The following is a 12,052-nucleotide window of genomic DNA, read 5'->3' on the forward strand; positions in this document are numbered from 1 at the left end:
CCTGTCCAAAAAGGTCTGCTAACCATCAGGAAAAGGACTAGCCAGAAACACAAACTTGTGCCTTCAGTGACTGCCCTTTACTCTGTGTCAAATTTGAATATCTCAAGCAGTAGAGAAAAATCAGAAAGATCACATTGCTTTTGTAGTTCTTCCCCCCTCCCCTCCCTTGGGTGAGTTCATAGCACATCTTTTACAAACACATATATGTCTGGGTGTGTATGTATATATGTGTGTGTGTACATATATATACATATATATATAAAAGCCAACCACAGACTTTGAAAGCATTTAGCAATAAGTTGAATTACAGTAGCTTCTAGCACATGTGAATAGGTCATATGTGAATAGCTCATTTGCCACAGCATCCTTGAACTTGGTGTAAGTTCACACAAATACATTTTCATTGCATAGGAGCCTTCATGTCTTACCCTTGCCAGGTCTGTTGTATGGGCAAAAAGGGGACCTACTATATTTGGATGTAAATAATGAGAACTGAACTGAGAATTTACAGAATTTTTATATATGTTTTTAAGAAATTCAGCACCAGAACTGTAAATATGTCAAGTGTTGCTACTCAGCTGGACCCGTTCTGATGTATGCTACTTCTATAGATAACCAGACAAGGGGACTGCCTTATAGAGCCTGTGTTCTCTCCCAGCCAGCGGGTGATAACATTTTTGTGAATGATTAAATACTGTCAATTGCCCAACTTCCTTTGGGTCATTAACATCAGGGTTTTGTGATGCTGCTATTAATTTATTAAAGAAAGTTTGTTGGTTTAATCACTCTTAATTTTTTTTTGATGGTCTATCAGAAAATAAATAAATGAACATGCCCTCTCTTCCTTTCATCTCTCACCAATTAAAACATGTCCTGATCTAAAAATATGTCTGACCAAAAAATAAAACAACAACAAAAAATCAAGATAAGGAACTCTCATTTCTCCTCCCCCTCTTGAAGCATGCCCCATGGTTCCTTTAATCACAGAAAGTAGTGTCATCAGATATCCCAGCACTTCTAACCCTAAAGCTTGCTAAATATAGTAATGGTGATAAAATATTCACCCTCTTCTCCTAATTCCTTCCAGTAATATATATTTAAAATAACATATTTTTTTTTTAATATTTCAATGTGAAGAGTTGGTTTAGTTCTCTGCAATTTAACCAGTCAGCTTGTCCTCACAGCAGCTTTGCTTCTCGTAAACTGTTGTCATTAACCATGCTGGTGCCTCAAGAAGCCCTGACCTGGGGCTGCCTGCTGAGATTACCCGCTGCAAGTTTTGTGTGAGTGCTCAAACCTCAGCTCAGGTACGATTTTATCATACAAATAGTGTTTGTGGTGATATTTTCTTTGAGTGAACTAGTGAAAATAGCTCCTTGGAAATGATGATGTAGGCTGTAGTGTGCTGGTTGCCTTGTTTCCCAAACCAGAAACTGAGCATGCATGCAGGGGTTCTGACCTAGCAAACAAACTCCTCTGGTGACTTGCATCAGGGAAGATGTTCATGGGGACCATCTGTTGTGTTTCTGTAAGACCAGGCAGAGTGTGAGAGGACAGCATTTCAGCTCACCACCTCTGCATTCCACAATTACATCCATCATTGTACAGGCTGTGCAGTTCAATTGAATGAGTAGGGTAGGAATGTCAACCCCACGACATGGAGCATGGCATGGCAGGGCTAGCACTGTCCTGAGCTGTAAGGGCCTGCAGCCTTCCCCAACAGAGGCCTGAAGCATGGCTGGCCATGATTGCTCAGGCACAAAGTCTCCCAGCTGAGCAGCCCAGGTTCCAGACCTGGGCTGGCTCAGCTGCATCTCTGCTGTTTGGCTCTGTGCCATGCTGTTTATCACAGCCGAGTCTTAGGAGTAGCACTCAGGGTCAGTTGTGGTGGCTTTGAGGACCTCTGTGGGCCTCAAAATCTGGCTTTTGAGGGCAAGGGCCTGCTCCTTCATTGCTGTGCTCAATGAATATAGGAACAGTTACTCTGTATGTATAAAAACAGAGAAGCACTTGGAAGGTAATAGGGTTCAGAGCCAATGCTGAGGATCCTTAGGGCATCCTACATAGCTTCTTGTGTTAATGACTTGTAGGTTAGCAATAACTTTTATCTGAGAGGTAATTTAAAGATGCTGGTTCATGAGTAGTCAGCACGAACAATGTGGTGATTTAGTGCCTTTTTCCCTACAGAGACATGCACCCACCACAACTGCCTTTCCTCTGGACAGTCCTTCCAAGAGGTTCATCACTGGTTTGGGGTGCAGTTGTTGCATTTCCCCCTCCATGTCAGAGGTAATGTGCCTGTGAAGCAGGCTAGTTGCAGTCATCTGGTGTGCTTGAACCATGAGGGCCCTGGGTATGGAGATCTAAATTTCAAAGGAAAACTTATGCTTTAAAGAAAAAAAGCAAACCACAAGCAGCTTTTCAGAAATATTATTTAGTTTTGAGTTAATGAAGCGTGCTTGATATTCTTGCAGACAAATAACGCTAATTTGGCATTCCAAAAGCAATGCCCAATGTGGTAAAGATGCAGATGTCTCTTGGATGGATTTCCTCCCTGGGTCACAGTATCATTAGGATAGCTACTTGCCAAGCCAAGGACTGGATTTGGCTTTATCTCCATTTCTCCATAGGCAGAAAAGGCATCAGAAGCTTTTTCCAGGGAAAGAGCTTACAAAGATCACCAAGCATTTGGCAGGTACAGCAGAAGAACAGATGTGGACAGATGTACACACACACACATCAACACGCACTTATTCCTGCAAAAAACACACATCCTAGAGCCCACACCAAGCCAAAAGATGTGTCTCCATGCTTCAGTCTTCCACTGGAAAAAAGAAAAATCTGTTCAGCTGGGGATGAAACCTGTAACAGGGAGATCATACGTGTTTGTAGGTGTCACTGTGAAACGTGGACTGTCGTAATCATAATGTAGAGGTGAGGTTGCATGTAACAAAACATGCTTTTATTTTTTCATTTTTAACTGTGAAGTTGCTATTGACTGTTCTGCCTCTCCCTCATTTTTCTTTAAGTCTCAGGCCTTCAGCTTGTTTCCTTTTACCCACACTGAATCTCATGCTCTGAAGCTGTCAGAAGTTGACAAATATCTACGAGATGTGCCATTCCTTCTCAGCCGTGCAGGGATGCTGCAATCCCATAACAACATGGAGATGGAGTCTTCAGGTGAGTGATTTTAAATATATATGAGACAGACAATCAATGCAGTAAGACATGCTTGCCCAGTAAACAACTACACCAGAAGTTCTTTAACCAACAGTCAAATACATGAGCTTGGAACTGAATATTTTTGCTTAAAATTAAAATTTCTGCAACTACATAAAATTTTGCAAAAGGCTGGGCTGCTGGTCCAGAGCGTCAAAGATTTCTGGGTGCCCAGCAAATGGATAGGTGTCTAGCAGTAACAAAGGTCCAATATCTGACTACTCTGGGATGGTGAAAGCAATAAAATTATCCAGGTGAAAAAAGTCATTTTGAAAATTTAACATACTGGATCATTACGCGTTATCTCTTTCATTAATGTTGCCTTATCTTTTGCTTTCCCAGAAACCTAAGTACCGATTAACACGTGAATACAATTTCCCCAGTAGCTTCTCAGGACAGTGGCTGTTGTTTTGCCACTCCAGTGGCACTTGGGTATTAGGTGACCAATGACATGAATCGTGCAGCATCACAGAGGGACATGCTTAATCCACCATTCTGATTGTTCCTGTGCTTGAATCATAATTACCACAATAACAAATTACATAAATTAATGTTTAATTAAAATATAGCCTAATTATCCAAAGTATGTTTTTAACAGGATCTAATTGTGGCATTTTGAGTTATTTAAATTGCTGATACACTAAAAACAATCTGTAGTCTGGTGCCTGTTAAGCCACTGTCTGGTTGCAATAGTTAACATTTAGAGCAGAATTTTAAATTTGTGTGTGCTGCTGCTGTGAGTGTCTCCTCCTGCAGAACTGAGCTACTGAATGGCATGGTGCTCATGATGGGTGCTAATCCAAGCCACTGAAAATTTCTATCAGGGGCCTTTTCTAGTCTGACTCTAGGACAGCTCTTCTGTGACTTTCTGAGGAGGAAGACTCTATTGCCCCTCCTGCAGAGTCCACATTTCTGAAAGATTGTGGTAGTGTTCAAAGCAACGGGAAAGTGCCAATGTGCGCTGGCTTGCATCTTCCCTAGGTATTGCTGAAGACGAATCTCCCTTTATCCCTGACCAGAATGTCCCATGATGGCATTTAGCAAAGTAGCGGGGTGCGTTACTCAACCCATGCAAAAAAGCAGGCAATGCAGAAAACCATGGTCAACAAATGGTATTTTTCCTTAGCCAGACCTTTACACTTTGGGAGTAAAAGAATATGATTGCCTGTTGTATTGCAGGCAGTTGGCACTTCTGCTTTTACAAAAATAGACTGTACTATGTGTTGGGCCTGAACAATAGCCCCGGTGACAGGCATGGTGAAGGGACCCAAGTCCAGGCAGTGGCACTGAGAGCCCTTTGGATGTGAGGAGAGTAAAGAGCTCAGCTTGTACCCCTAGCAGCCAAGAATGGGGGAAAGAAAGCTCTGCATGAGGACATCAGGGAGTGCTTGTTCTGACTAAAAAGGGAAAGGAGCTATTTAGACTGGAGAGGAATATTGGCATATAAAAAGGGCCAGAAATAAACTAGAAATTAGAAGCAGGTTTCTATCTGCTGCAGTATTTCATGTCTGGAGCAGCACTTTCTGACGAAGGAGCAGCAACAGCAACCAAGAAGCCTACTGAGGGCTCAGCCCTTGCATTCAGACAGGAATTTATGTTACAGGGGTGCAGCAGGAGGGTGCAGCTCAGTGCCCCACGTCCTCAGCTTGCCAGCTGGTATTGCTTGGGCACCAAACCATCCATCTGCATTATGACACCTCTGACCTCCTGGGCGATACATCCCAAAGCATGGGAAGAACAAACATCTTGAAGCAAGAACACTATTTTTGTTCTGTGGCCCTTCCAAGTCCTGGTGGAGCCGTGAAAAATGCCACAATGTTGGAGGCAGGCAGGCAAGGCCATGCTGAGCCAGAGCGTCTTCCACAAGGAGGACATTGTGAAGTCAAGGGATGGCAGAGGCAGCATGTTCCCAGCCCTGAACCAAGCTCTTGTTGTATGAAACAATATTTCATTCGTATTCATAGAAGCATCCAGAATTAACCAGTTTAGCTAGCCCAATCCTGACTGCTCTTAGTCACTTAAGTATGTTTTATTTACCCACAACTGCATTTTCGTGGACATTGAGTATTATTAGACCCAGTCTTGGTCTGCTCTGGGGAGCTGCAGCATTGAGGTAGCGTCCTGTAGGGCTGTCATTAGCTGGTGTAGCTCAGAAAATACTGGTGAGCAGCTTTGAGGGCTTTGCACTAACTGACTTGTTCAATGCTTTTCTTTGTCACTGCATTTCCAGCTGTGCAGCCAGGAGTTTCATGTTTTTGCTCCAGTAAAATAAATTGTGTTGTTGTTTTTTTAAGATCTCTGTTGTTAAAAGCGGACTCAGCTAAACCTGGCAGGCAGCAAGGTTATTGTTTTCTCAGTGTGATGTTTCTAAATAAATTGCCAGTACGGGCAAAAATTTCTGGGCAGCTACCAGCCAGGACTGATAGGAGAGTCTCAAAGGTTGGGACATATTTCCATTTCAACAGTTAAGAGCAGGAACACCATCAGATAAAAGGCACGGAGTGTCCTTTCCTGGACTTTATGCAACAGATGGGGACCTCTCAGTGGCACAACATCTCTCCCCAGCTCCCCAGTTCTGCTGACTGCAGCCAGACCCTGCAAGTATGTTTGGATACCTGGAGGCAGATGGTAACCTCTGTCTGTTGTCTCCAGTTTCATCTCCTGTGTAAATTTTCCATGGAGAAAGGTCTGTGCGCTGAACCTCGTAGCACATTGCTACGCCTTTTGCATCTGTTTGTTGTTACTGAAGTTGCACTTATGCATCATGGCCACACAGGCAGCGAGGCTGGGGAAAACAAGAGTGATATGTCCACAGGCAGATCAACAGCAAATCTGGAGTGAAGGGGAGCTGGGGAAGGCTGGACGCTTACAGTGACATGCATTCACATGGGAAACTCAGCATCTTCAGTTTACCTAGTGTGTGTTTCAATGCAAGCTTTCTTTCCAACTGTGGGCAGATGAACAGTTCAGTGCTCTGAGTCTGACCCCATTCCTGGGTGGTGAGGGACTGCTGTGTTTACAGATTTTAGTCTTGAAATACAGACCTTCTTTTCCAAAGAACTTCATGTGTCTGGTATGTGTGTTTTCTCCGCCGCTGGGTGAATTCCAGTGAAAAACATTCTGCCACCCTTTGTCTTTTTTAATCATAAATATATCTAGATAAGTGAATTCTATCTAAGAAGAATGTTGTTCCCTACTTTGGGAACAACAACAACAGGAAGATATTAGAAAATATTACTTTATTTTTTCTAAATGAAAATAAATCCTGCAAGTCACTGATGCTTTGGAGAGTTGCTTCAGAAGCATCATTCAAATATACCAAAGGTGTGACATGCCTTTACCAGCTGTATTCACAGCTTCCCAGGAAAGAAAATATATGTACTTTTTGCATGATCACTGATCGCCATGTCTCAAATCACTCCCATGCTGCTGCAGGAACTTTGGGCAACATTTTGTACCTTCTAGCAAAGGCAGGGCAATACGGACTACCTTGGTATCTAGGAGAAGACAGAGGTGCTGCTCTGGCTCATGTCCCTGTTGGTCCCCACACTGTGGAGGGAGGAGGGTACAGGACCATGCCCGCCAGGTCCCTGCACTCAGTGGTGCACCTGCACTCAGATCTCAGTGGAGTGAGACCTGAAGTTGTTTCCTGGGTGAGCCATCAGAAAGGAAAATGTCATGGCTGTGTTTAGGATTTTTGAATTAGTTTTTGAAAAGTGTCTGTTGGCATAACACCCCTGCTTATATGGCATTTCATTTCCTGAGCAGGGCAGTCCCGCAGTACATCTGCACGGGTATCGGCACAGGAGGCAAGAAGCCCAGGGAATGCAGTGAGATGAATATTCCTTTTCGGTGCAAACCTTGCAGTGGCCATCGCTCCTCATTGGGTTGTTTTATTTCTCTGTACTCCAGGAAGAGAATCTTGACACAGACGGTTTGCAGAGCTGCTTCAGCTGTTCAGACAGCTCAGCCACAATATGTTGCCTCAAATTGTTTTGTTAAGCACATGCATCAGCTGTACTTGTTTGCCTCGAAGCTATGAGAACCACACATCCTCCTGAGAAAATTCAGCTTCTACATAGACATAAAGAACTTGACAGTACTCTCAGATGTACCCTGCCACACAAAGAAGCAAGCTGCAAACCCACCACAGCACATGAAGCTCTTTAGATTTACTGATGAGATCATTAGCTACTGTACTCCCAAAGCTTCAACATCTGAAAGATGAAGCCAGGTGGGCCGTGCAACTTTGCATCCTTTTAGGATCTATGCCTAGATATGTGGTGGCTCAATGATGTGCTGAGAAGCGTGGTGGGATGGCTCGGGGATGGACATTGTGAAGGAGCTGTTGTTACAGCGAGACGAGGACGCAGAGCGAGACACAGTCCCTGCTGGGCTGAACCTAGAGCTGATGAGGTATTTCTGGGGGTGCTCAGTGGCAGAAGGGTAGGAGGTAGGGTAGGAACAGGGCTGGCATATGGCATGGGAGACACAGCTTCCATCAGTGCAGCAGCACTGGCTCATGGACGTGATGCAAGGGCTGATACTAGCCAGCAGTCAGCCTGGTAATGAATTATGGAAAGAAGGTGTGGTACTTCTCTACTTAGCAGCACAAAGAGAGCAAAACTCATCTGTCTTACGGTGAGAGAGCCTTGTCTCCTCTATTTAATTTTCGTGCAATAAATACTGAATTCTGGCAGAAGCAAAGCTGCACCTGCTTTCCTCCTCTGCAATGAAGCACAGATGCTGACACCCAGTGGCCATGGAGTTGCTAGTGCCTGTACGAGATGGAAAAGCTCAGCAGAAATGCCTCAGCAGGTGAGATGCATCTTCTACCTTTTTGTTTCCTCCTGTCCAAAAGGAGTAAGGAGTTCCTTACAGCCTTGCTTTGGCAGGTTATAGTGTTTGTATCTTGTATTCAGAGGCCAGTCAGAAAAATGAAAATGTGTGAGGATGGGAAATGAGCAAACATAAGACAGATTGGTTTTCAAATAGTTCTCTTGTTGGCATTTTGAAAATAAACCTCAGTAAGAGAAGGAGAGCAATTCTATATGTTCAGATACTGCTGGTGACCTTGGAATTTGTCTTTGCTGTTTTGTTACTTCCCAAAAGCTGTTAGAATATGACAGACGTAAATTGATTTTGCATTTCCCTGCAGCATGTGCAGGATTGTGCTTTCATATGTTTGACAAGTATTGACATCCTCTAGGGAAAAAAAAAATGTAGAAAAGGTTGATTTTTATTCCTTAACAAATGGCTCTAAGACTTTATCAGTCAAAGACAGAAAAAAGACTCTAAAGTCAAGGGTATGCAAAGGAGTTTTCTTTGTATGTTTGGCAAAAACATGCCTTGCCAGACATGTGGGGCCAAGCAGAGGCAAAACATGGGAGGACCCAGACATGAGCTGGGAACAATAAGAGTGGAGTATGCCAAAGGAGTGATTTTTGAAAGTGCTTTACTTAATATTAATTATGGACTACAGCAAATGGATTAAACCACTGTAATGCAAATACGGTGCAAAAGAAGTAATTAATGTAATAATATAAACTTAGGCTGGGAGGAAGCATACTGGTGAAATTCTAGCAAGGTTTAGGACACCAGGAAGGACTGGCAGCTGGCCACCTGTAGGGATTACATTTTGCTCATGCTGGAAAGGTAATGCTTTGAGGAAGCAGCTGGGGGTAGCTTGCTGCCACTACAGGGGTGAGCAGGTGAGCGGGGAGCCCTGCACAAGAGTGAAGCTCAGCTTCTCTTTCTGAAACACTCCTGCCAAGCTGCAGGATGCAGGTACCATAAGCAGATGTACTTAATTTATCACTCTGTTACTAGGCAGGTTTCTAAGCAGGCTTCTGTCTAACTTTTGTATTTTGTATTGACTGAAATAGCTCTGATATTCTGGGGGGTGAGTTCCAACTGGGGAGGTACAACATCCGTTCCTTCACCACCTCTTGCCTGCACTTGTTCTCTTCAAATCTTCTCCTGTTCTTCTTTTTGAATAAAAAAAAAATTAGGCTCAAAACTTTAACCCAGTTTATACAGCCCTCCTGGAAGAGAACTACAGCAGAGTCTCAGCTTGCTCCCCTCTAGCTCGATTCAGCTGCCTTTTGTGCCGATCAGGCTTAGAGCAGGCTTTTTGCTCTGTGAAGCTGCTGCATGAGGTCTAATGGTTTAAAAAAAAAAAAAAGTTCTAAAAAAAAAGAAAAGCTGAAATGAAGTGCACACTGTGGTGTTTTACATCACTGATAGAGCTGTGGGAGCTGGCAAGCAGCCTGTGAGGACTAGTTTTATTGGCAAGCCAAGAGGAGCAGTGTTTTACTCTGTTATCCTGTTTGATAAACTCTGACATGAGCAGCACACTGTGCCCCTGTGCACAGCGACCTCTCTGGATCTAGCACTGGGCTTTCTGCCTGGATTTCATTTTTTCTTGCTCAATATTTCACTTCTTCTGCTCATGCACTGGGCTCCAGGCACACTATCTCAAATCTCTGCCTCCTGCAGAAACCTGCCTGCCTGCAACCTGACCTGTTTAGTGACCAGCAGCCTCCAGAGAAAACAAGGAATCTACATCAACAAGCAAAAGAGTGCACAGGATGGGAAGCAGCAGCAGCAGCAAGCAGTTCCTGTGCTGCCATGTCCCTGTGCCTCTGTGTGTTCATGGTGCTCCCCGAGGGAACACAAGGTGGAGATTCCACATTTGATGGCCATCTCCAAATACTGCCCACTCAAATTTCCTGTATTAATAAGCAGGTGAAATTGCATCTGAATTACCCACTGCTCCAGGCTCTAGCTTCCTACCTCTACTTCATGTGGATGACTTTCACAATGCAGTCATGTGCTTTTAGTAAAAGTTTAAACAGTTGAAAGGGCTGGCAGAATGTCAGAGACCTACACGGAGTTATTTCCAGTAACAGGGAATCTCAATGGGATGCTTTCCAACAGTTTTCTCCAGTGCTTCCTGATTTTAACTATCACCATGACGTCAGTTCTGAAACCCATAGCATAAATACCGCCTAGCTCTGGATGTGTTAAAGTTCTGTAGTTCCTGAAATTACCATGCAGACCTCAGAACTAGCATGGCTGAGCATTTTCTCTCATCCTGGTGTTGCAGAGTTTGAGGTCCAAGCTTGGTCCTCGCAGGGACTGCCTTGCCATGACACTCCATCAATCTGCAGGGAGGAGCATGCAGTCTGGACTTTGGAGCAAGCAGAACAATATATTTGATCTGTGCAGGCCAGGGGTGGCTGTTGTGTAGGGCTGTGTCCCTTGTCCCAGCAAAATCCTGCCTGAGACCAGAGGAGGAAGGAAGGGAACTGGGGGGCTGCACCTGGCAGGAGAGCAATAAGCAAAGAGCTTCTCCCTCCCATCACACAGAGGAGATGCCATTCTGAGCCTCCTGCATGCTTCAACATGTTGTATAAAATGTACATTCCCTTGAGTTGCTCTGGTGAGCATGTTTTAGAGATGTCTGGTCCTGGTCCAAGCCAGCCTTATTCCTGCTGACTTCCTCCTGGTTCCTTTCACCTTCTCTGTCAGAGCAGTCGGTGCCAGGCCAAGTCCAGCTCCCTTCTCCAACCACTAATGTGCTGCATTCATCAAAGTAAAACACAGTATTTCCAATGTCGGTTGCTTGCTCACCAGTATTTTCTAAATTTAAAGCTATCCCATGATGGCTGGCCAGAAGCCGCAGGAGGCAGTAAAGAGTAGATTAGTGTGTCATCAAAATATCAGCAATTGGGAAGCTTCATTTCTGCTCCGATCTGTGCATAGACCATTTTTTTCCCGGTGCTTTCCTTCTTTGATGTATCCCCAGATAACACTGGGTTGTTGCATACTTAGCAGTGGAAGCAGCAGATAGTGATTGAATAATTTTACACTTGGATGTGTAAAACAGTGCTTGCTGTGTTGATTTGTGACTGGTTGGATTAATGTGGCTCTTTACATAGCTGGTTGATACGAACTTGATTTTCCCTTTAAGCTGCCTCTGTTCACAAGAAATTCCCATCTTGGGTAAATGCTCCTGCAAGAAGATGTGTTTTCTGGGTTGTTTGGATGAAATGAAAGCACAATAAATATAGGGGGTTGAGTTGGTTAGTTGGTTCATTTTCCTAACAAAAGTAAAATTAAAAAACAGAGACAGGCTTTGAGAACTTTTTTTTTTTTTTTTTTTTTTTTGTAGTCATTATCACAGGGGACTTCCTTAAAAGTCCATCAGTAATTTCATCAGTTGAGGGCATGGTGTTGAGAGACATCCTGGGTGCTTCACTGAATTCTAGTACCTGCACCTGCTTCCTGGAGAAATTTCCTTACTGCCTTTGCAAAAGTAACCAACCCTCCACTTCACCTTGTACCCATCTGTCCCTTGCAGTGGCTGTGGTTGTGAGTTTTTACAGCAAAAATTTATCTCAAGGCCTCCCCACTTCAGCTTTGCAACAGCTAAGGCATATCAGTTAATAAAATAAATACAGTTAGCTCAGGCTCAGCACTTAAATGCTATCAACACACTGAGGAATGGGGACTAAGAAGAGGTGAAAAGAAGAGTAATGTGCAGTGGCTGCATGCAGGCATTTGTACCTAGCTTTGTGTGAGGTGTTGCCCTTCAGTGTATGTCCTGCTGACAGATTTCTAGAGTCCTAAAAAAAAAAAAAAAAAAAAAAAACTTCAGAGGAATGTGTTATCTTTATTCATTGCAGTTTTCATGCCTCCTTTTTGTCCTTTGTCCTGTTATCAGAAACAGTTTGCTCCAGTCAGCTTACAACTCCTCCAATGGTCTGCTGAGGACTTGCACTGCAACAGCCAGCCTCACAAATGGCAGCAGGCAGGGAAGACTCACTTG

Source organism: Netta rufina (genome assembly GCF_964035555.1).
Source record: "Netta rufina genome assembly, chromosome: 12".
NCBI classification, from domain to species: Eukaryota; Metazoa; Chordata; class Aves; order Anseriformes; family Anatidae; genus Netta; species Netta rufina.